We start from the raw sequence: 25,731 nt of genomic DNA on the forward strand, positions 1-25,731 counted from the left end.
CATGTAAGTATAGACCACTCTTTTCAGGATTCTGACAATAAAAGGGAGAAAAGATAGAGGATGGTAACTTGAGGAGGCCAAGAGAGAGATTTCTGAGGATGGGGGAGGTCTGAGGAGCCAATGCCTAAGGAGAGGCTGATGATTTGGAGGGGGACAGTCAGGTCATGGTCTTCATGGTCTCTCAGCTCCTGGAGAGAGGAGAGGGGATGAGATGGAGGGCACAAGTAAAGAGGTTGAGCTTGGCAAGGAAAAGAGTCATCTCTTCCCCAGAAACAGGGGAACAGGAGAAGAGAATGGTCTGGGAGATATAATGTCCAGGAGGTGAGGGAGCTCTGGAAGTGCAGTCTTGATCTTTTCAGTAGAAGAGGAGGCCAGGTCCTCTGCTGAGACTCAAGGGGCCAAGGGGTCATGGACAAGAGAATTTTAAGGAGATAGGGCAAGGTTGAACTGCCACATTGGAAGGGTAGAAGCTTTAGAAGTATTACAGTGATGAAATTGCGGACAAATAAAAGGATTAGCCAGGTAGGATGCCCTGTGATCCCTGCTACCTGAGAGGGAATCTGAGGTGGATCCCTTGAGCTCTGGAATTCTGAGCTACAAGTGGGTTAAAGTGAATCAAGTGTCCACACTAAGTCTGGAAGCAATATAGTGAGTTCCTAGGAGCCAAGGCTGCCTAAGGATGGGAAAACTGGCCAGGTTGCAAATGGAGCAGAAGAAAAATCCCCTACCAATAAATTGATAGTGTGATGGGGACCATGAGTGGCTGCAGTACTTCCACCCTGGTGAGATTGGGAAATTAAGGCTGGAGAGAGACAGAGACAGAGACAGAAAGAGAACAAAAGGACTATTGTCTTGCAAGGAAGGTGCAATTCCAATCAGGTAACAGGAATATGTGGCAGATCGAGGATATGGGATCACATGCTAAGAGCTGGGGAGACCCTCTTGACTTCCTCCTTTTACCGATAAAAAAGAGAAGCCCATGGTGGGGAAGTAACTTGTCCAGATTCACACAGCCAGTTAAGTAACAGAGGCGGGATTTGATTCTCCCTCCTCTGACTCCAGAGCCAATGCTATTTCTATTGTACTCGCCCTCTTCCACAGCCTCCCAATGATAACATGATTTTCTTCAGCAGCTATTTACAACCTGCCTATGGATAAAAATTATAATTATAACTAGCATTTATATAGTGCTTTAGGGTTTATAAAGCACTTTATAAATATTATCTCCCTTGATCCTCATAACAATCTGGGAGTTAGGTGCTGTTATTATCCCCATTTTACAGTTTATGAAACTGAGACTGGCAAAAGTTAAGTGATTTGCCCAGGGTCATGTAGCATTTGAGGTTGGATTTGAATTCAGTTCCTTCTGACTCCAGGTCCAGTGATCTATCCACAGTGCCCACTAACTACCTTAAGCACAAACTCTTTGGGCTTTACTCCCTTTAGATTTTAAATGTTTTACTAGTGCTCTTAGAGAAGCAAGGATATCATAGTGGACAGAGAGCTGGCCTTGGATCCAAAAGACTCGGGTTCAAGTCCTGCCCCTGGCACATGTTGGCTGTGTGATCATGGCAAAATCACTTACTTCTCAGTATTCTAAGCAGTTCTTTAAGAATATAAGTGGCCATGTATTTGAAAATTATAGTAGTAAATATTTTGTAGAGTAGGAAAAGAATTCTGCCATGACCCATGGTTGGGAAGCCTTGCTTCTCTTTCCCAACTTGTCATCCCCTGCCTCTATGCATTTACCAAGGCTGTACATCCTGCACCTAAGCCTGCAGTAGAATAACCAGGTTAGGATTCCCAGACCAAAGAGGAGGAAGCAGTTCAGTCATTCCAAAACTCTAGAGTTTCCCAGCAGGCTAACAGTGACAAAGTCCAACTGCAGTCTACAGAAATCCTCAAAGGGGAAAAATATATTTTTAATGAAATAGACTATTTTAAAGTATTTCTGATGAAAATACCAGCTCTGAGTAGATAATTTGACATACAAACACAAGAATCAAGAGATGCACAAAAAGTAAATGTGATAAGAAAATCATAAGTAACTAAACAAGGTTGAATTGTTTAAATTCTTATTTGGGAGATGATTCATGTGACTCCTCAGAACTTTATCATGACCAGAAGTCTTATAGGAAGTCTAATTAGACAGAAAGTCTGGATGTGATTATATTGTGTTTGGATAATCTCAAAAAAAAAAAAAGAATAGAAGGATTGGAGAGAAAAGTGTGCTGTGAGAGAAAGGGAGAGGAAGAATTGGAAAAAATACCTCACATAAATGGGATGTGGGAAGAGGAGTTTATGTGATGGTAAAGGAAATGGGCGAGAGCAAGAGGCAGTTGAACCTCATCTGAACAAGTTAAAAGAGAGAAGAATACACACAAACACATAGGTAGAGAAATATATCTTACCCAACAGGGAAATAAGAGGGAAAGGGATTAAAAGGGGGTGGGAGGGAAACAGAAAGGAGAGTAGGTTAAGGGGAGAGTGAGTAGTCAGAATCAAAATAGACTTTTAAAGAGTGGATAGGGATAAAAGAGAGAAGGAAAAATGTAAGAGACTAGGATGGAGGGAAATACACAATTAGCAATCATAACTGTGAATGTGAATGGAATTAATTCACCCATAAAATGCAAAAGGATAACAGAATGGCTTGGAAACCAAAATCCAACAATATGTTGTTTACAAGAAACACATTTGAAACAGAAAGATACACATAGTTAAAATAAGGGCTGGAGAAGAATCTATTATGCTTTAGCTTGAGTAAAAAAAAAAGAGGCAGGAGTAATAATCATGATCTCAAAGAAATAGCAAAAATAGACAATTAAAATAGATAAACAGGGAAACTATATTTTGCTAAATGCATCACAGACAATTAATTAATATCAATGCTAAAAATACATACATCAAATGGTATAGGATCTAAATTTTCATGGGAAAATTTAAGCATATTGCTGGAAGAAATAGCAAAACTCTACTAGTGGGGGGTGTCAATTTATTCCTCAGACCTAGATAAATCTAACCATACAATAAATAAGAAAGAATCTAAGGAGATCAGTAGACTCTAAGAAAAGTTAAAGGGGGTGGAATCAAGATTGTAAAGTGAGTGCCAGAAATTTTTCTGAGTTCTTCCAATACACCCCCTCCACAACAAGCTAAAAAAGTGTCTGATCAAGAAAGCTAAGAAAAAGTTACAGTGTGTCTTTTTTCCAGTTCAGGGCAGCTTAGGAAGATGGACAGAGAGGTCTGTAGCCACTGGAGTGGGGTGCACTGGAAACTCAGTGCAGCAGCAGCAGCAGCAGCAGCAGCAGCAGTGCCTGCAGCTGATGGAAGCAGACCATGAAAGTAGCAGCAGTGATAAGGAACAGTCTAGTGCCCAATGACAGTAAGATTACTGAACACATGGGGAAAAAGAGATCTCAAGTGACTACAGTACTGGCACTGTGTCCAGCAACAGATGCCATCTGGCAGCTATGGCACTCATTGCCAAGTTCTGGGTCATGGGTTCAGAGTAGAGAGGAGTGATTGTTGTTGTGAGTGAGCAGGGGCCCTTCTTGTGTATGGAACAAGAACTAAGTTCCAGAAACATAGTTGTGGTGTTATGAACCCAAGAAAAGAGCAGAGGCTCTAAGGAGGTATAGTACTTGTGGTTTCAAAGAATCAGACGTCTTTCATGGATAATGACCAGAGTACAAACCAATGTCCACACCTCCCCTGAATCATACCTCTCTCCCTCAGAAGCACTGAAAACTTCCCACACCCCAGAACAAACTATGAAAAGAGCAGCTCAAGAACTGATGCTTGGGACAGCAGCTTCCACCACCACCAAGGTGAGCAGAGGCTAACTTTAACATAAAGTTCAAAGTCAAGAAATAGAGTGCAAAATGAGTAAACAACCAAAAATAAACTGACCATTAAAAGCTACTGTGATGACAGGGAAGATCAAAACACAAACGCAGAAGAAGACAAAGATGTCAAAACAGCTACCAGCAAAGCCTCAAAGGGAAAAAATGAAAATTGGACAGAAGTTCAACAAGAATTCCCAGAAGAGCTTAAAAAAATCATTTAAAAATCAAATAAGAGTGGTAGAGGGAAATTGGGAAAAGAAATGAGAGCAATGAAAAAAAAAACCATGAAAAGACAATTAACAAGTTGGTAAAAGAGGCACAAAAATACTGAAGAAAATAACACCTTAAAAATCAGAAATGGACAAATGAAAAAAGTCGTACAAAAGCTCCCTGAAGAAAATTATTCCTTAAATATGAGAATTGGGCAAGTAGAAGCTAATGACTCCATGAGACATCAAGAAACTATAAAACAAAGTCTGAAGAATTAAAAATAGAAGAAAATGAGACATATCTCACTGGGGAAAAAAAAAACAACTGACCTAGAAAATAAATCAAGGAGATATAATTTAAAAATTACTGGATTATATAAAAGTCATGATTTTGAAAAAAGAGTCTAGCAATTTTATTTAAAAAATTGTAAAGGAAAACAACCATATCTTAGAACCAGACAATAAAATAGAAACAGAAAGAATCCACTGATCACCTCCTGAAAGAGATCCCAAAATGAAAACTTTCAGGAATGTTATAGACAAGTTCCAGAGCTTCCAGGTCAAGAGAAACTATTGCAAGCAGCCAGAAAGAAACCATTCAAATATCATGGAGCCAAAGTCAAGATCACATAAGATTTAGCAGCTACTACAGTAAAGGAGCAAAAGGGTTGGAATATGATATTCTGGAAGATAAAAGAGCTAAGATTACAACCTACCCAGAAAAACTGAGCATAATCCTTCAAGGGGAAAATGTATATTTAATGAATTAGAGAACTTTCAAACATTCCTAATGAAAAAATCAGAGCTGAAGATAGATGTAGGATTTCTGGGAGCCAAGATGTCAGAGTAAGCAGTAAATAACTGTAACTCTCCCGTACTCCCAAACAGTCATAAAATAGAGCCCTCTCAAAATCCTGGAACAGCAGAACCAGCAAAAAGACAGGGTGAAACAATCTTTTAGCCCAAGAAAATTGAAGGATCAGCAAGAAAGTTCTATCCCACTTGGATGAAAGGGAAGTGCAGGCCAGGACAGGAAGCATTCCAACAAGCCAGCAGCAAGCCCTACCTCAACAAAGCAGCAGGAGATACTGAGTCTCAGTGTGGTGGAGCAGGCAACCACCAACACCAGGAACCCTCATGTGCCTTAGCATAGCCAGGGGAACTGCCAGACTCCAATTCTGAGAACCACCATGTGCCTCAGTGTAGCCCCAGGCAAACATGCACCTTCCAGTGACCAGACCTCCACATGAGGTTTGCCCCAGACAAACAGGTAGATGCCAACCTTACAGGTGCCTAATCAAAGAGGCAGCCATCAGCTAGCACCAGGGCCCCCCCACAGTGTAGCCCCAGGCAAACAGGCAGACTCCAGAGGCTAGAACTCTATGTGCTACAGCATAGTCATAGGCAAAGAGATAGATGCCAATCCTATGGGTGCCTAAGCAAACAGGCAGTGGCCAACCAGTACCAACCCTACCATGCTTCAGTGTAGCCCTGGGCAAACAGGCAGCTTCAGTGTAGTCACAGAGAAATACAGAAACACCCCACCAGGACTCAGCAAATGCCAGACATCACCACTAGGACCCCAGCACAGTACCAGGTAAGCTGCCAGATCCCTACAGCCTCCAGCAGCACCAGCCAACTCCCTCCTCACCCCCTCAGAGCAGCACCAGACACCTCCATGGGCCTCAGAACAACATCAGTGCAGCACTAGGTAAATAGCCAGGGCCTGAAGCTGCTAGCATGAAAAACCAGAGGCAATGCCTCTTCCACCCTGGGAACAGAGCTCAAATTTAAAAGAAAGAGAAAAGGGAAAAAAAGATGAAGAAAAAAACAACAACAAAAGAATCAGACCATAGATAATTATTATGGTGACAGGGAAGATCAAGACACAAACTCAGAAGAGTACAACAATGTCAAAACACCTGTGGGCAAAACCCCAAAGAAAAATAGAAAGTGGTCTTAAGCCCTGAAAGAACTCATGGAAGAGCTCAAAAAGGAGCTTAAAAATCATATAAAAGAGGTAGAAGAAAAATTGGGAAAAGAAATGAAAGTGATGCAAGAGAATAAAGAGTCAACAGCTTGGAAAACTGCTTAAAAAGTAGAATTGGCAAATGGAAAAGGAGATACAAAAATCCGTTGAAGAAAACAACTCCTTAAAGAGAACAATTGGCCAAGTGGAAAAGAAAGCACAAAAGTTAACTAAGGAAAACAACACCTTAAAAGTTAGAATTGGGCAAGTGAAAGCTAATGACTATGAGACATCAACAATCAATCAAACAAATTCAAAAGAATGAAAAAAATGGAAGAAAATATAAAATATCTCATAGGAACAACAACTGACCTGGAAAATAGATCCAGCAGACACAATATCAGAATCACTGGACAATCAGAAAGCCATAATCTGAAGGAAGACCTGGGCAGCATCTTTCAAGAAATTATCAAGGAAAACTGCCCTGATGTCCTAGAACCAGAGGGTAAAATAGGCATTGAAAGAATCCACTGATCACCTCAGGAAAGAGATCTCAAAATAAACATTATAGCCAAATTTCAGAACTATCAGGTCAAGGAAAAAATACAAGTGGCCAGAAAAAAACAATTAAAATATTGGGGAGTCACAATCAGGATCACACTGGATTCAGCAGCTGCAATATTAAAGGATCAGGGGTCATGGAACATGATATTCTGGAGGGCAAAGGAGCTAGGACTACAACCAAGAATCACTTACCTAGCAAAATTAAGCATAATACATGCAGGGGGAAAATGGTTATTCAATGAAATAGAAGGATTTTAAGCTTTATGAGGAGAAGACCAGAATTGAACCAAAAATTTGACTTCCAATGTTAAGACCCAAAAGAGGCATAAACAAGTAAAAAGAAAAAAGAAAACATAAGAGATTCAATAGAACTAAACTGTTTACATCCCTACACAGGAAGATGATACTTATAACTCTTAAAAATTGTATCATTAACAGTACAGATAGAAGGAATAGACAGAGGTTTGGGTATAAGGTGAATTTGAGGGAATGACATTTAAAAAAAATTAAGAGATGAGAAAAAGGAGTACAATGGGTTCAGAAGGAAAGGAGAGGTAGAATGGGCTAAATTATCTCATGTAAAGAGATAAAAAAGACCCATTACAGTGGAGGGGAAGATGAGAGGGTGGGTGATGGGCATCGCTTGAACCTTACTCTCATCAGTATTGGTTCAAAGAGGAAATGATATACACAATCAGTTGAATATAGAAATCTATCTTACCCAACAAGGAAGTAGGAGAAGAGGAAATTAAATAAAGGGGTGGGGTGGGGTGGGGATTGACAGAAGAGAGGGTAGATCAGGGGAGGTGGTAGACATAAGCAAAACACTGGTGAGGTGGGGAAGGGTGAAAGAAGGGAGAGGAGAAACAGGAGGAAGAATAGGATGGAGGGAAATACACAGGTAGTAATCATAACTGTGAATGTGAATGGGATGAACTCTCCCATAAAATGGAAGCAGATAGCAGAGTGGATCAAAAACCAGAATCCTACAATATGTTGCTTACAAGAAACACTTGAAGCAGAGAGACACACACAGAGTAAAGGCAAGGGCCTGGAGCAGAATCTATTATGCTTCAACTGAAGTAAAAAATAAGCAGGGTAGCAATCTGGATCTAAGTAAAAGCAAAAATAGACCTAATTAAAAGAGATAAAGCAGGGAATTACATCTTACTAAAAAGGTACTATAGACAATGAAACAATCAAATTAGAAGAGCAAGGAATGATCTACCTGTCAGATCTATGGGGAGGGGAAGAATTCATGACCAAAGAAGAGATAGAAAACATTATGCAATGTAGAATCGATAATGTTGATCATATTAAATTGAAAAGCTTTTGTATAAACAAAACCAATGCAATCAAGATTAGAAGGAAAGCATAAAGCTGGGAAATAATCTTTACAGCAAGTGTCTCTGATAAAGTCCTCATTTCTCAAATATGTAGAGAACTGAGTCAAATTTATGAGAATACAAGCCATTCCCCAATTGACAAATTGTGAAAGGATATGAACAGACAGCTTTCAGATAAAGAAATCAGAGATATCCATAGGCATAAGAAGTAGTGTTCTAAATCACTTTTTATCAGAGAAATGCAAATTAAAAAACCATGAAATACCACCTCACACCAATCAGATTGGCTAATATGACAAAAAAGGAAAATAATAAATGTTGGAGAAGATGTGGGAAAATTGGGACACTAATGCGCTGATGCACCAATGTATTGGTGGAGTTGTGAACTGATCCAACCACTTTGGAGAGCAATTTGGAACTATGCCAAAGGGCAACCAAATTGTGCATACCCTTTGATCCAGCAATACCACTACTAGGTCTGTATCCCAAAGAAATCATAAAAAAGGCAAAAGGGCCTACATGTGCAAAAATATTTTAGCAGCCCTTTTCATGATGGCAAAATATTGGAAATTGAGGGGATGCCCATCGATTGAGGAATAGCTGAACAAGCTGTGGGATATGAATGTAATGGAATACTACTGTGCAATAAGAAATAATGAACAGGCAGATTTCAGAAAAATCTAGAAAAACCTGTATAAACTGATGCAAACTGAATGAACAGAACCAGGAAAGCATTGTACACAGTATCAGCAACATCATGTGGTGATCAACTAAGAATGACTCAGCTCTTCTCAGCAACACAATGATGCAAGACAAGTACAAAGCCCTTATGAAGAAAAATGCTATCCATATCCAGATAAAGAACTGATGGACTCAGAATGTAGATTGAAGTATATTTTTTTCACTGACTTTATTCTTTCTCGTGGTTTTACTTCCTTTTGATCTATTTCTTCTTTCACAAGTATGATGAATATGAAAACATGTTTTACATGATAGCACACATAAACTATATCAAATTGCCTACCATTTTCAGAAGAGGGGAGGGAAGAGAGGGAGAGAGAAAAATTTGGAAAAATTTAGAAAATCTTGTAAAAATGAACACTAAAAAATTTTCTTAACATGTATTTGGTGAAAATAAAATATTATTTAAATTTTAAAAAAGAAAAACAGAGTGGATGTGAGTTGATTATGTTGGGATGATGTGTAAAAAAACAGGTGAAATAGAGAATGTCCTGGGATAATAGGGAAGGGAAAGGAAGAATAGAGAAAACTATCTCACATAGAAGAGACCTGCATGGAAGAGATTTTACATTCGATGGGGGAAAATAGGGGCAGGAGGAGTGGGCAATGTTTGAAACTCACTCTCATCTGAACTGATTTAAAGAGGAAAATATATATATATATGTGTGTGTGTGTGTGTGCATATATAATATATGTGTGTATATATATTATATATATATACACACACACAAATATAGACAGAGAGATAGAGAGAGAGATAGATGTGTGTGTATACACCCATACACACAGTAGGGCATAGAAATCTATCTTACCCCACAGGGAAGTAGAAGGGGAAGAAGATAAGTGAAAGACAGGGGAATGATAAGAGGGAGGGCAGAATAAGGTAAATAGTGATCAGAAGCAAAACATACTTTTGAGGAGATGGTTAAAAAAGAGAGAAAGAGAAAGAGAAGGATTAACAGAAGAAAACAGGATGGAGGGAAATACATAGTTATAATAATCATAACTGTCAATGTGAATGGTGTGAACTCATCCATGAAATGGAATAGAAACTAGATTGGATTAGAAACTAGAATCCAAAAATATATTGTTTACAAGAAACACATTTGAAATAGAGAGGTACATACAGAGTTGAAATAAGAGACTTAAGCAGAATCCATAATGTTTCAGGTGAATTAAAAAAAGCAGGGGAAACAATTATGATCTCAGACAAAGAAAAAGCAAAATCAGACCTAATTAAAAGGGATAAATAGGGAAACTGCATCTTACTAAAAAAAACCAAAACCATAGATAATTAAGTAATATCAGTACTAAACATATAGGCAGCAAATGACATAGTATCCAAATTCTTAAAGGAAAAGTGAAATGAATTATAGAAGGAAATAATACTAATGAGGGAACTTAAATATCCCCTCTTAGAGCTAGATAAACCTAACATAAAATAAATGGGAAAGAAGTCAAGGAGATGAATAGAATCTTAGAAAAGTTAGATAGGATAGACCTCTGGAGAAAAATGAATGGGAAGAGAAAGAAGTATACCTTTTTCTCAGCTGTACATGACACTTCCACAAAAGTTGACCATGCTTTAGGGAATAAAAATTTCACAAACAAGTACAGAAAAGCAGAAATATTAAATGCAGCCTTTGGGGGCTGTAATGCAATAAAAATACATTCAATAAAGGGTCACAGAATCATAGTTTAAAAATTAATTAGAAACTAAATAACCTAATCCTAAAGAATGAGTAGGTTAAAGAATAATTCATAGAAATAATTAATAATTTCATTAAAGAGAATGACAAAAATGAGACAACATTCCAAAATTTTTGAGATGCATCCAAAGCAGTACTTAGGGGAAATTTCATATCTCTAAATGCATACATCAATGAAAGAAAGAACAGATAAATAAATTAGGCATGCAACTAAAAAAATCCCTAGAAAAATAACAACTTAAAAATCCCCAATTTAATACCAAAACAGAAATCCTGAAAATCAAAGGAGATATTAACAAAGTTGAATGTAAAAAGACCATTGACCTAATAAATAAAACTAGGAGCCAATTTAGAAATAAACAAATACATAAACCTTTGGCTGATTTGATTTTTTTAAAAAAAAGAAGAAAACTAAATTGCCATTATTAAAATTTTTTCTTAAAATGATAAATAGTATCTACCTAATCCAAGAAAAAGCATTTTCTGTAAAGGAAATAAACTATAATCCTTTCCAATATGATCAGGGGTGAAGCAACGATGTCTATTACCATTGTTATTATTTAATATCATATTAGAAATTCCAGTTTTAGCAATAAGACAAGAAAAATAAATTGAAATAAGAATAGGCAATAAAGAAACAAAACTATCACTTTTTGCAAATGATATGATGGTTTACTTAGAGATCCATAGAGTTGACAATGACAATTATACTAAATTAGTTCATTATTCTGTACCATACTAAACTACCAAATGACTCCTTTATAGAGCTAGAACAAATAACAAAATTCATCTGGAGAAACAAAAGGTCAAGAATATCAAGGGAATAAAAGAAGATAAAATGGGAAAGAAGGGGGACTACCAGTACCTGATCTCAAATTGTACTAAAGAAAACATAATTGGTACAACAATTTGGTACTGAGTAAGAAATGGAGAGGTTGATTAGTGCAATAGATTAGGTATACCATATCCCCAAACAAATAAGCATAGCAACCCAGTGTTTAATAAACACAAAGATCCCAGATATTGGGGCAAGAACTCGCTATTCAACACAAACCTGTTGGGAAAACTGGAAAAGTCTGGCAGAAGCTAGATATATAGCAACATACTAAGATAAGCTTCAACAGATAATGATTTAGACATAAAGCGTGATGTCATAGGCAAATTAGAGGAGCATGAAAGAAATTACTTATGAATAGGGAAGAGTTCATGACCAAATGCAAGAGATAGAGACATTCACAGGAGGTAAAATGGACAATTAAGATTTTTGCACCAACAAAACCAATGCATCTGAAATTAGAACAGAAGCAGACAATTGGGGGAAAAATCTTTGCAACAAGTGTTTTCTGATAAAGGTCTCATTTCTATATAGGAAAGTGAGCCAGACTTATAAGAATGAGAGCTATTCCCCAATTCATAAATATTCAAAGGATTTGAATAGGCAATTTTCATAAGAAGAAACCCAAACTGCCAATAACCACATAAAACAACTGAGGTACCATCTCAAAGGCATCAAATCTGCTAAATTGACAAAAAAAAAAAAAGGAAATGAGAAGTAGTGGAATTCTGGGAAAACAGGTACTTTAAGGCACTGTTAATGGAACTGTAAACTGGTCCAGCCATTCTGGAAAGCAACTTGGTACTATATCTGAAAAGTTATTAAACTGTGAATACATTGACACAGAAATACCACTAATAGGTCTATACTCCCAAAAAGATCAAAGAAAGAAGAAAAGAATCCCTATATACAAAATACCCCAATACTGCCAAGAACCTCTGCAGCCTGCCTCACCATCTTACAGGGTGATTTCTCTTTGTCTTATACCTTTTGCTATCTTGAGGCTAGCTTTTTTTCCCTGTCCATACCGGTCCAGCTGGTCTCCTGTTGCCCGAATGAAAGCACTCATGTACTGCTGCAGCATAGTGAGGAGGGAGGTGGCAGTGTCCACAATGGCCTGGCAACCCTGGCAGCACCAGCCAGTAGCTTGACCCCAAGGGAGAACCAAAAAAGCCAGGGAAGGGGTGCGTCAGTCTCTTGGATGCCAATCTGCCAATAGATTTCCTGAGTGCCCTGTAGATCTGACCAGTGTATAGGTTATTGTCAACACCTCCAAAGACAACCTCACCCCAACTCTGAGAGCTCTGCTGGAGTCACAGTGTCATAGCCAAAGAAACCAGTGAGGCTATCACTGACATATTGCAAGCAGAAGGTCTGTCCACTTGTGGAATTCATAGAAGACTGGCTGGGGTTGAATCGGGCATGGCCACCTGGTGTCCGAAGAGCATGAGATCATTGTTTTAGAACTGAAAGTCACCTTGATGAAGTCTAGAGGTTTAGGGATGCTGGGACCCCAAGACCATGACACGTGGGTCCTGCCCAAAAGAATTCAATCCAAGCCTTCTTTTAGCCAAAGACAAGGTTTATTAAAGATCCGCCATATTAGCCAGACTCTTGAGGAATCTGAGAGTCTGTGAGGTATTGGCTAGATTCTAAGATTCTGAGCGGTGGCTAGATTTTAAGAATCTTAAGCCGAGCAGGGTGATCTGAAAAAAAAAATAAGCCATAGAAACTAAAATATCTAGCAGGGGTGAGGAACCTTCGGCCATGTGGCCTCGAGGCTAAAGGTTCCCTACCCCTGAATATCCTTTGAACCAGAGACTCTGTTACTAGGATTATACCCCAAGGAAGCCATTAATTAAAAACACAAAAAGTCCCCATCTACTCCAAAATATTTATAACAGCACTTTTTGTGATGGATGAGTATTGGAAACAAAGTAGATGCCCATCAATTGGGGAGTGGCTAAACAAATTGTGGTACAAGAATATGATGAAATATTACTGTGTTGTAAGAAAGAATGTGTGTGACAAATGCAGCAAAGCATGGAAAGATCTACATGAACTTATCTATATGAATTATATGAATGATGCTGTGACATAAGAAAAGGCAAGATAACAATATACACAGTAACTACAACAATGTAAATGGAAAGAATAATGACATACAAAAAATATCTAAAGTGATTGCAACAAAATTATAAAGATCAAGAAAGACTGGAATGAAGAGATATGAGAAGGCATCCTCAACTCATCCCTTTGTGGGAGTAGGAGGTTGAGAAATGATACACATTGCATGTTTTCAGACTTTTTCAATGTGTAGATCAGCAGGGCTGATTTTTTTTCCCTCTCTAAAAAAATACTATTTGTTATATAGGATGGCTTTCTATGAGGGAGAGGAAAAGGGATACTTGGGGTAGCAGTAGTGATGTAAGAAACAGAAGATATCAATAAAAACTAATTTTAAAAGGATATATTAAGCACTTGCTGTGTACCTGGAATTGTGCTAACTGCTGAGGACATTAAAAAAAGTAAAAATAGTCCTTGCCTCCACAAGGAGCTTATATTCTATTGAGGAAAAATAACATGTAAATCAAAACATACCAATGAAATATAGAAATGCAAGATAATCTTAGAGGGCATGGCATTAGAAATTGGGGAGGGAATGGGGGTAGAGGTGAGATAGAGACCAGGTGAATATATATATATATATATATACACACACATATATGTGTGTGTGTGTATGTAGTATATATATATCCATATATATATATATATATACATATATCAGCTATATTTATAAGTAGTAGTAAGAGGAGTAGCTGAAGCAGAAGGAATGATAATCCATTCTTTTCTTTTTTCCCTGTCTTTTTAAGAGTGTTTCAAATTTAACAAATTCATCAAACATGTATTAAGTGCTTATTATATGAATGGTATGATGCTAGACACTGACCATGTTTCATGCTCTATCCTCAACCTTGCTGTGCCTGTTATGTTTTAATTTACAAATTTTCTGTATAAATAGACTACATGGTCTCAGCTCCTTCCCTTTCTCAGCCTTCTTCTGCATCTTCTACTCATCACTGCAGTATTTTTCAGGACCTTTGAAGGTTTAGTGCCCAGAAATGGTTGCAAATCTTTTTTGATATTCCTAGTAATAATCTTCCTAAGTATTAAGAATTATGAAGAAGTAAGGCAAACAAATTATTTTTTAAAATGTTTAGGAATTGTCAAATGCAGAAGAAACCTGGGTTTCAGTAGGGACCCTCTTTGAAGAGTTTTATACAATTACAGTGATGGTTCTTTAATCTCATCTTTGTGCTTACTCCTGGTTTCAACTTATTCATGTCTTCTCATCATGCAGCTCTTGTAATCCTCCCCAGGGGGTCCACCCAGTGTCTTTTACATCTTACCCAAATAAAAGACTCTGAAAATTAGAGTGGAAAATGGAAATGAATGATGCCATGAGACAATAAGAAATGCTAAAAACAAAGTCCAAATTTTGAAAAAGATGGAAGAAAATGTAAGGTACTTTATATAAAAAATAACTGGTCTGGAAAATAGGTCAAGGCGATAAAAATCTAATAATCATCAGTCTTCCTGAAAGCTATCAACAACAACAAAAAGAACCTAGATACAATTTCAAGAAATCCTGGGTGAACACTACATAGACTTATTAGAGAATAGTGAAAATTGAAGGGAGACAAAGTCCCCTGATCACCTTCTGAAAGAATCTTCAAAATGAAAACTCCTAGAAATGTCATAGCCAAAATCTGAAGTTTCTAAGTCAAAGATGCCTGAAAGCAAGAATTCAAATATCAGGGAGGCACAGTCAACATTACACGAAACCTGGGAGTTTATCCTATATGGGAGAAAAGACTTTAGTATATGATATTCTAAAAAGCAAAAAATGGAAGCTTAAAATCAAGAATAACTTAGCCAAACTAAGTATCAGCATACTGAGGGATTGGGTGTGGGAAATGGACCGTTAATGAAAGAACTTACAAGCATTTCTGATGAAAATAACATCAGCTGAGTAGAAACTTTGAAATGCAAATGTAATACTCGAGAAAAACATAAAAAAGTAAACTTATACAAGAAACATGAAGAGTCTATAGAAGAATGAAGTGTTTATATTCTAGTAGGGATAGAAGAATGAAGTGTTTATATTCTAGTAGGGATAGAAGAAACCCTAATACCATTAAGGATTATAGAGAGAGTAAGATAAGACAGAAAGCCTGAGGTGGCTTCATTATGTTCTGATGATCTAAAAAAAGAAAGGAAAAGGAAAAAAAACACTATAGCATAAAAGGGGAGAAGTGAGGAAGGAGACTTATTCTCACATAATTGGTATGTAGTAGAAGATGATGCAAAAAAGAAAAAAAAAGAGGAAGACATCGGAGAAGATAACATCACCTGAACCTGATTTTCATCTAAATTGGTCAAAAAAGGTAGAACATACAAACATATATATATATATACAATGTTTGTTGTAAAAAAAAACCATTCAATTCAACAGGGATAATAGAAAGAAATTAGGAGATGGGGTAAATTGGGAGGGTAGGTTAAAAAAAAAGACCTGATTAATCAAGAAAAAAAAAACCTCTTACTTTGGAGAATGTCATGAAAAAGGATTGACCTGTGCTTGGGGTCTGGGTAAGGGTAAAGAACGGAAATAGATTGTGACAAGCAGGAATCACTAGCAATGAGCTCACTCTTCTTTTAGCAGGTCCTTGTAAAGTGAAGGGATCAGGGGCAAAGAAAGAAAGAAATATAAGAGGATAAGATGGAAGTAAGTACACAAGTAATAATCTTAACTGAATGCAAATAGGATGAATTCACCCACAAAAGGGAAGAGGATTAGAGAATGGATTAAAAATCCAACATTAAGATTAGATTAAAATTGGATTAAGAATCCAGCAATATGTCGTTTACAGGAAAGTACATTGAATAGCATGTAACTATAAGAACATATAGGAAGATTGAAGCTGCCAGTTTTCCCCCTGTCACTCCTCCTTTAGTGTTACTAAGAGTGTCCTTGTAACTTTTAGAAGCTGCCGAGTAATCTACATGCCTCTGGTACTAGGTGCCCAGGGCTTGGTGGAAGTTGGAAGAAATTTACTCCAATTTACTATCAAGAAAGCCCAAGTAGCCTTCTACACTTGGGAAAGCAAACTGGGGACTATGATACTGAAGTTCATATATGGTGAATTCCATCATCGATGGAGAAAATAGTTTACTATAGTAATCTTAGACAATTTACTCTCATTTTTGAGTTATAATCATAACTCATCATCATCTTCTATAATATTTTCTAAAAGTTCTTAAAATCAGTGCTATCTGTAGCTGCCATATCTTTCTGTTTTGCAAACATAGTAAGTGTTTTCTGGCTAGAGCAGTTTCTCAGCTCTTCTGTTTTTCTTGTAGCAATTGATTTATATGTAGCAAAATTGCCAAGGAAAAGGTCATAATCTGTGTTACTCTATCTTCTTTTAACCATTGCCATCTTTCAGCCTTAATAGCTTAATAACTTATTTAAATGGATCAGGCTACAGTTGCTTTGTGTTTTATGTTATATTTGCATTTCAGTTTAATTCTTTCTTTTAATATGGTATTGATTTTTATTTTTATTCTAAAAAATTTATGTTTAGGTTATATGTAGTCTGCTGATGTGACAATGACTCCCACTTTAGTAACTACTCATTTTCTGTCTGTTTTATTCTTATAATAGTATTCAATGTTGGTTATATCTAGTCACTCTTTTTGAAAAGAAAATCGTAAAAGTCCCTTTTGCAGATTCTTCATCCATTTTGTCCCCACTAACTGTGGGGATTGTCCAAGTTCCTGCCTGGAGCCTCTTACCTTTTCCCTCTATGCTAACTCACTGGGTGATCTCATTAGCTCCCATGAGCGCTATCATCATCTCTACACAGATCATTCCCACATCTCTATATCTTAGCATCTTTGCTGAGTGACAGCCAGGCATCATCAACTATTTTTTGGCTATCTTGAGCTCCATACGACATTATTGTTGCTGTTCAGTCATTCAGTCAAGTCTGACTCTTTGTGACCCTGTGGACAAAGTCTGTGGAGTTTTCCTTACCAAAGGTACTGAAGTGCTTTGCCATTTCCTTCCCCAATGCATTCCCATTTTATGGATGAGAAATTGAGGCAAATAGGGCTTAAGTGGCTTGTCCAGAGTCACATAGTTAGTAAGTGTCTAAGGCCAAATTTGAACTCAGATCTTCCTGATTTCAGACCCAAAGCTCTATTCACTATAACACCTAGCTATTACGTCTCACAGACATCTCAAATTCAACGTGTCCAAAACAAAACTCATTTTTCCTCCCAAATCCTTCCTCCTTCTGAACTTCCTTGCTACCAGTGAGGGCATCATCATCTTCCCAGTAACCCAGGTTATTCATTCTTCTCCCATGTATCTGTGTGATACCAAATCTTGTCATTTCTTTCATGATATCTCTCATATACAATAATATCGACTTCTCCTCACTCATACAGTCACAGCCCTAGTTCGGGCTGTCTTGACTAAACTACTGAAATCACCTTTTTTAACTTGTCTCTTTACATGTAGTCTTTCCCAACTCCAAATCGATCCCCCACTCAGCTTCCAATGTAATTTTTCTAAAGTGTAGGTTTGACCGTGTCACATACACCACCCTAACATACCCCTGCTCAAGGAGCTCCAAGGGTTTCCTATCACCTCCAGAATCAAATATAGACTCCTCTGTTTGCCATTTCAAGCTTTTCATCACCTGCTCCCTTCCTACATTTCAAGTGTTCTTATAACTCACATCACTCTATGCACTCTATGATCCTGGCCTACTTGACGCTGGCCTCCTTGCAGAAACAACATTTCATCTCACATCTCCATGCCTTTGCATGAACTCTCCCATGGCTAGAAAGCTTTGTCCCCTCATTCCTATTTTTAGTTTCTATTAATTCCTTCAAGACTCATCTCAAATCCTAGCTTTCATAGGAGGCCTTTCATAGTCTTCACAGTTGCTAACACCTGCCCTTACAGAATGTTTTCATATACACTGTATGTGTTTTATGTATACCTGCTTATTTATAGTGTGTCTTCCCCAGATAAAATGTAGGTTCTTTCAGGCAAGGACTGTTTTTCATTTTTGAATTTTTTTTTTTTTTGCATTTCTTTGTATCTCTATCACTTAGTACAGTATCTGACCCCCCCCTTTTTTTTTTTGGTCTATTAGTCATGTTCAACTCTTTGTGACCCATCTTTTGGCAAAGATACTGGAGTGGCTTGCCATTTCCTTCTCCAGCTCATTTTACAAATGAGAAAACTGAGACAAACAGGGTTAAGTCCAGGGTCATATAGCTAGTAAGTATCTGAGAACACATTTGAACTCAGGTCTTCCTGACTCCAAGGCCAGCACCCTATCCATTGCACCACTGAACAGTTCTAGCCTATGTGTGGCATATAGTCAGCACTGATTGTACATCTCTTAATAAATTTTTAGATTGTATGATCTATTTTGTCTGCCATGTCATGTTACTAATTCATACTAAGCTTGACATACTTTAAAACCTTTAAGGATTTTTTTTCATAAATTTTTTCTAGCCATACTCTCCTCCATTCTGTTCTTGTATAGTTGTGCTTTTGAACCCAAGTGTTGAATTTTATTTCTACTCTAATTATATTTTATCTTGCTCTTGGTATAATAGATGGAATCCTGGGCTTTGAATCAAGCTGATATGTGTTCCAAACCTTCTATGGACATTTACTAACTGTGGGACCATAGACAAGTACTTTCATTTCTCCTGGCCTGTTTCTTCATCTCTAAAATGACTATAATAGTCCCTTTAGTATCTACTTCTAGAATTGTTGCAAGGATCCATTTAGCTAGTCTCTATAAAGCACTTTGCTAAATGTAAACTATTCTATTCATCCACCCACTCATCATCATCATCATCATCTTCTTCTTCTTCTTCATCATCATCATTACCATCATGGAGGTAGATAAACACAGTAAGAAGAAGCCTGGATTTAGTAGAATAAGTAAAAAAAGATTTGGACTTGAATCCTAACTCTTCCATTTGTGACATATGTGACCCCGAACAAATTACTTGATCTCTCTGAGCCTCTTTTTATTCATCTGTGATATAAGGAGGTTATCCTAAATGACCTCTAGCATCCCTTCTAGCTCTAATTTTATGAGCTACTCACCATGGTCATTGAGTTGGGCCCATTGTCTTATCCATTCTGCTTAAATCTTTTGGGGTCCTGACCTTCTCATTCAAAGTGTTCACTCTCTCCCCTGGTTCAGGGTCTTCTGAAGATTTGATAAGCATGCTATCTGTGTGTTTGTCTAATAGGTGTGTGTGTAAATGTATGTAGATACACACATACATATATATGTGTGTATATATGATGTAGACAAATATATATATGTATGTATGTATGTATGTATGTATGTATGTATGTATGTATGTATACCTATATACCTATTAAACTGCACTGGTCCAAAGACAGATTCACCCAGTTTACTTTGAGTCTGCCCATTAAGAAGCTTAAAAAAAAAACCCAAAAAACAAAAAAAAAGGCCACACTCACTGATAGCCATTAAAGTTCAATCTCTGAAATGAACTTCTTCATTGTATGATTTAGGCCAAGTAGGCACAATAACAGGACTGAGTAGCAGGTCCATAATTGAAGTAGGTGCAGGAATGGGTTAAACAATATATGTGTAGAGCCTCATTTACCCTGGGGAATTACATCAATTACAATTGCTATTGTCTACTTTCTTCTTCACTTGCAGAGTTATTTTTGCAATTGTTATTTTATTAGGATCTATGTCTTTAAACCTGAGTCCATGTAACAGCAGCTCAAATTCAAGAGGTGAGACCTATCCCCCATTACCCATAAGACTATTACCAAAGAACCTGAGGAAATTATTTTTAAATTTAATTTCACGAAATTTGTCTCCATGGTGTCAGTTACAGGAAGTCTATTGGAATCCCCCTAGTGGACAACAGACTCTATGAAGTTAGAAAGAACATTAGGACTCTGACTCAAACCTGTATGCAGACTGGAAATACCTAGACACTTTTGAAGTCTTAACTTTGGTGGTTTAAAATTTTTCTCATTGATGTTTACTTTGGAATGCATTCTGATGAGTGAGAGATATGCCATATATAAATGAGAAATGGGCTGTGAAGTTTAATAAGAGAAGGAAAGAACTGACTATTTTGGGGAAGCTTTACAAAAGTTGAATATCTACCAAAGGTGGATAATCTAGTGACTGCACCTCACTAAGCTACAGAATGCAAACTGGTCTGTGGTTAATACCGAAATTGTTCTGTAAGTAGAAGACCATGTTTACGCAGATGACATGAAGCATCCTTCAATGATTGTAAATGTCAGGACTTACATGTAGAGTAGAACTGATTAGCACTATAATTGTTTTGTTTTGTTTTGCTATTTGTGTGTGGGTCATATAGATATTAATATCTTCTCTTTTATCCCCATGTATCCTTCAATAAAATCTTTTGCTGGACCCATGTGCTCAGCAATATGAAGATTCCCCTCTAAAGGTGCAGATATCAACTTGTATATACCTTCTCATCCTGTTAGACTTTTTCCCCCAAAGTCATCGAATAACTGAATTTCTGAGTTGGAGGGCCATCTAGTGGCCCTCAGTGACCATCTTGTCCAATCACTAAAAGAAAAAGAATACCCTCTACAAAATACCTAACAAGTGGTTATACAGCATTTGCTTGACGAAGTCCACTTTTCCTTCCAAGGGAAATTCACTACCTCCTGAGGCAGTCTATTTATTTTTGTATAGATCTCATTATTAGAAAGTATTTTCTTTTATCAAGCCTCAAATCACAGGGAGGATCTGGAATTTGTTGAGTAGCAGTATGATATCATCAGACTTCTGCAGCTATGTGGGGGGTGGATTAGAGAGGGAAAATACTGAAGGCAAAGAGACCAACTAGGAGGCTATTTCAGTAATCCAAGGGAGAGGTTATGAGGGCTTGAAGTCTTGAATAAAGAATAAGAGAAAAATGCAAGAAATGTGAAGGTAAAAATCAATAATACTTGGCAATGAATGATTGGATGTGTGGGTGAAGGCAAACAGATAAAGATGATTCCAAGGTGGTAAAGCTAAGTGACTAGCAGATTTGGAGGGGAAAGATAATAAGCTCTGCCTTGGTTATCTTGAATTCGAGATGGTTGATAGACATCTAGTTTTAGATGTCCAATAAGCAGTTGGTAACGTGAGATAGGGGGCAGCTAGGTAGTTCAGTGTATAGAGTGCAGACAGAGGTCATCTTTATGACTTCAAATCTGGCTTCAGACACCTCCTAGCTGTGTGACCCTTGTCAAGTCACTTAACTCTATCTATCTCAGTTTCTCATCTGTAAAATGAGTTGGAGAAGGAAATGGCAAACTACTCCAGTATCTTTGCCGAGGTAATCCCAAATGAGGTCATGAAGAGTTGGACAAGACTGAAAAACAACAATTATGTGACTCAAGAGGTCAAGAAAGATACTAGAGCTAAAGATTTAGACCTGAATATCAGCTGCATAGGGATTATATTCAAACCTATGAGAGCTAATGAGTTAACAAGGGAGCAAATATAAAGAGAAGATAAGAAGGCCCAAGATAGAACCTTCTAGGATGCTCACAGTTATAGAGCATTATATCAATGGTTATCAAATGAAGAAGGCCAAGGGGTGCTCATAAAGGAAAGAGGAGGGGGAGCTCAGAGAATAGAGCACCCACTCCGGAGTCAGGAGGCCCTGAGTTCAAATCTGGCCTCCGATACTTACCGGCTATGTGGCCAGAGCAAATCACCTATCCCCAATTGCTGTCTCAAAAAAGGGGGGGCAGAGAGGAGAGTGAAGAGAAAGCAATCCTAAGAATTCAGAGGAGAAACTATGAAGAAAGAAAGGATGGTCAACAGTGTCAAATGATGCTGAGAGGTCAAGAAGGGTAAAGACAGAGAAAAGGCCATCACATTTGGCAATTAAGATATATTAGTGTGAAATTGAAAATTGATTTTTAATTCTGTTAAGACTTAAAATCAAGACCTAATATTCCCCTTCACTGTGAGTTTTAGTTAGGTAACCTCAGGCCACTTGTCTCACAATTCTTATCATGTAACTAGTACTTTCACCTTTGTAGTGAAACTTGTGACTCCACCTTTGTAACTTCACCCACCATCCACATTCCAGAGAAACTTGCTTAAGGGTTAGTCTCATCAGTCTAAACTGTAGTAGCAACTCTGATCCCCTGCAGACTAATCCCATCACCTGAGAACTGATCTCATCTCCCAGTGATGTAATTGGGGGGGGTAGAGCTAAAATGACACTTATCCCACCTCCTCATTGAAATGTCTACCACAGGATTGTTTTACCTTTGTCTTGTGACCTAAATCACAAAACTTGCTTGTGGTCAAGAGGATTTCAGAAGGGAAGACCCAAACAATCATAATACCAAAGTGATGTCAGAGGGTTTTTTTTTTTAATAGAATACACCTGTGTTGCTCTAGAGATTTTGTTCTGTCATCCTGTTAATCACTATAAAAGACCCTGCTTTCCCTCCCTGGAGTGGTCTTTGACTACTGAGGAGTCATTGACCCTATTTATTGGGGGCTGCTAGCCTAGCTAATAAATGAATCATTCCCCAGTCTACCTTTACTTCTAGTACATTAGTCACTTTGGAGAGATCAGTTTCAATTGAGTGATAGAGTTAGAAGTCATTTGCAAAAGATTGAAAAGTGAGTAAGATGAGAGAAAATTGAGGTAACAAAAGTAGAAAGCTTTTTCTAGGAATTTGACTGTGAAGAGGAGGAGAGAGACCTTCACAGGATGGTAGGGTCAAGTAAGGGTATTTTAAGGATGGGTGAAACTCTGGGTATGTTTGCAGGAAGCAAGGAATGATTTGATAAATAGGGAGAAACTGAAGATTACAGGGAGAGAGGGAATGATTTGGGGGGGGGATGTAATATGCTGAAGGAAATTGGATCACAGGGATTTCAATCAATAAATAGGTATTTTTAACCACCTGCTATATGCCAGGTGCTGTGCTAGATGCCGGAGATTCAGGCATAAAAATAAGATAATCCATATTTTAATTTCTTTTTAATGGAGGGGGTGAGAACACCAAGTACATATACAAGTATGTACACTGTAAAATACTGCTTATTTAAAATACTAATTTAGTCACCAAAGAGGCAGAAATATAATTTTTGTGGAAAGAACAAGTATGAAATCAACTTGTAAAGAATGTAAGCTACTGATCCTTTTGTATGTGCATAATTCGGTTGCTGTAAGTGGCAGAAAAAAAATCCCCCACCTTTTTATGTGTGAAAGGACTGATAAAGTCCATGAGAGAACGTAATGTCTCAGGTAAAATTGAAATAGAGACAGATTGTTGGGAAGGCCAGATAGAGAGCTGTACCACAGATTAATTTCCTGAGAAATTTTATTTTAAAGTAGAAAAATTACTTAGGACTTGGGACATTTTGGCTTCTCAGTTTATTTGCATGTGACTATTTCTAGAGTTCTAAAGGTTATAAGTGACAATATTATAAATTAAATAACTGCTTGGAAACTATAGGAAGGGTGAGTAGTTTTGGTCTTGCACCTCACAGAAAGAGGAATTTCATATATTTTCCCTCACAAGAGAAAACTATTCACCAGGAGGCTCTGATCTGAGGTATTCAGAAGAATGAAAAATCCAACTTTCAAGAGGCTGAGTGTTAAGGAGCCATTGGTAGAGTCAGTCTTCAGGTGTTGTTTTGGGAGCTTGGTGATGGAAGAGAAGCATTACTATGGACTAACTGAATAAAAAGCTGAAACAGTTGCTAGGAATTTCATTGGAAGAGACGTAACGTCTGTCATTTGAGCTGTTGCTCTCCAGCATCTCCAACTTGAAGGAGGTGAAACCTCTTAGAAGGGTCTCCTTGCTTCCTACTGCTCTTTCTTCTTTGAAAGGGAAAAATAGGGAAATAGAGGCTTTCATCTGTTTTGCTATAAGAAAATGCTTGAAATGATTGGATGACACAGAAATCTGTTGAGTGAGGATTTGGCTGGGCTTGTCTGAATTATGTAGAGAGCCAACCTGAGGAATTTTGCTGTGAGTCATGCTTTGCAATAAGAAGAGATTGAGAATCCAGAAGAATGATGATTAATAATGCTACCCACCTCATCACTGATAGATGAGGAATTCAAGATGCAGAATGAGACATACATTTCTGGACCTGTATAATGTGGGAATTTGTTTTGCTTGACTATGCATATTTGTTACAAAAGTATTCTTTGTCTTTGCTTTCTTTTAAATGAGGGGGGTGTGGGAATGTGAGAAATAAATCTTGTTCATTGAAAAATAAAGCAATTTTTTAAAAAAGGATTGTTGTTTGTTTGTTTGTTTTAAGAAAAGGTGGAGAGATGATCAGACACAGCAGAATGCTGTTGAGTGAAGAGATGACTGGGCTTCTCTGCATTGCTCAGAAGGTTTGCAGCATCTAGCTTAAGAGATTTACTTGCCACAAAATAGAATTGTTGTCACAATAAACTTTTTAAGCATTCTGTTAAGGGTGATTGTAAATTAATAGAGCTTGTTATTACTTCCTCAGCTTGTTAGCAAAAGAGAATTGAGTTTGCCCAGTAGGATAATAGAGAGTATCAGAAGGGCAATAACTAGTAGAAAAATGGCTTCATGTAATGCAAATTGCTCCCTGAAGGGGCAACAGAGTTGTGTGTTACCCTAAGCATATGTTTTCCCCCACTCATAAACCTCTTTGCTAGGTTTCTACAAATGTGTGACCAGCCTCCCAAATAGACACTGCATTAGTGGGAGAGTGAGACCTAGGCTTATGGATGGACTGCAATATTTTATTGTTTAGGCATTTGCTTTATATTGAGAAACTGGAATGTCATGATTAATTTTGCTTTTGTCTTATTAAGTAAATATGTTATGTTTATAAGTGAATAGTGTCATGATGACTGATGTTTTCATAAATGGAAATCATACCAGTGGAAGTTCTGGAGCTAGAATAATGAGTGGAAGTATATCTTCCCACCTAGCAAGTACTTTGAGAGACTTTTGAGTTGTAGCTGTGTGGTGGTAGATCTTCCCTGAAGATCACATACTTGATAACGTGATGGTCAGCTGAGGTGAAAAATCCACTCCAGAGATCTAGTGGGGCACATTCTATACCTCAGGACTAAACACGCAATAAATCAACAAGCGTTCATTAAGTACTTATTATTTGCCATGCACTGTGCTAAGCAGTGGGGATTCAAAGAAAGGCAAAAACATTCCCTGCCCTCAAGGAACTTACATTCTAGTAGGTGAGAGAGCATGAAAATAATGAGATAGGTACACAGTACAGAAGGATATGGAAGGAACCTTAGAGGAGAAGGTTCTAGAACCTGAAATGATAGAGTAATGGGTGGTAGAGGGAGAACTTGGCATCTGGAAGCAGCAAAGGGGAGCAAGAAGAATTCCAACTCAC

The 25,731-nt window shown here is 37.6% G+C and overlaps 1 protein-coding gene across 1 annotated transcript in view; it reads right to left on the minus strand.

Moving 5' to 3' along the window:
* The window catches only part of LOC114035216 (adhesion G protein-coupled receptor E2-like), a 40,409-nt gene that overhangs the window by 2,206 nt on the left and 12,472 nt on the right, over window positions 1-25,731 (minus strand). The window lies entirely within an intron of this gene.

Source organism: Vombatus ursinus, unplaced genomic scaffold (assembly GCF_900497805.2).
Source record: "Vombatus ursinus unplaced genomic scaffold, bare-nosed wombat genome assembly UNPS02009173.1, whole genome shotgun sequence".
Classification (NCBI taxonomy): domain Eukaryota; kingdom Metazoa; phylum Chordata; class Mammalia; order Diprotodontia; family Vombatidae; genus Vombatus; species Vombatus ursinus.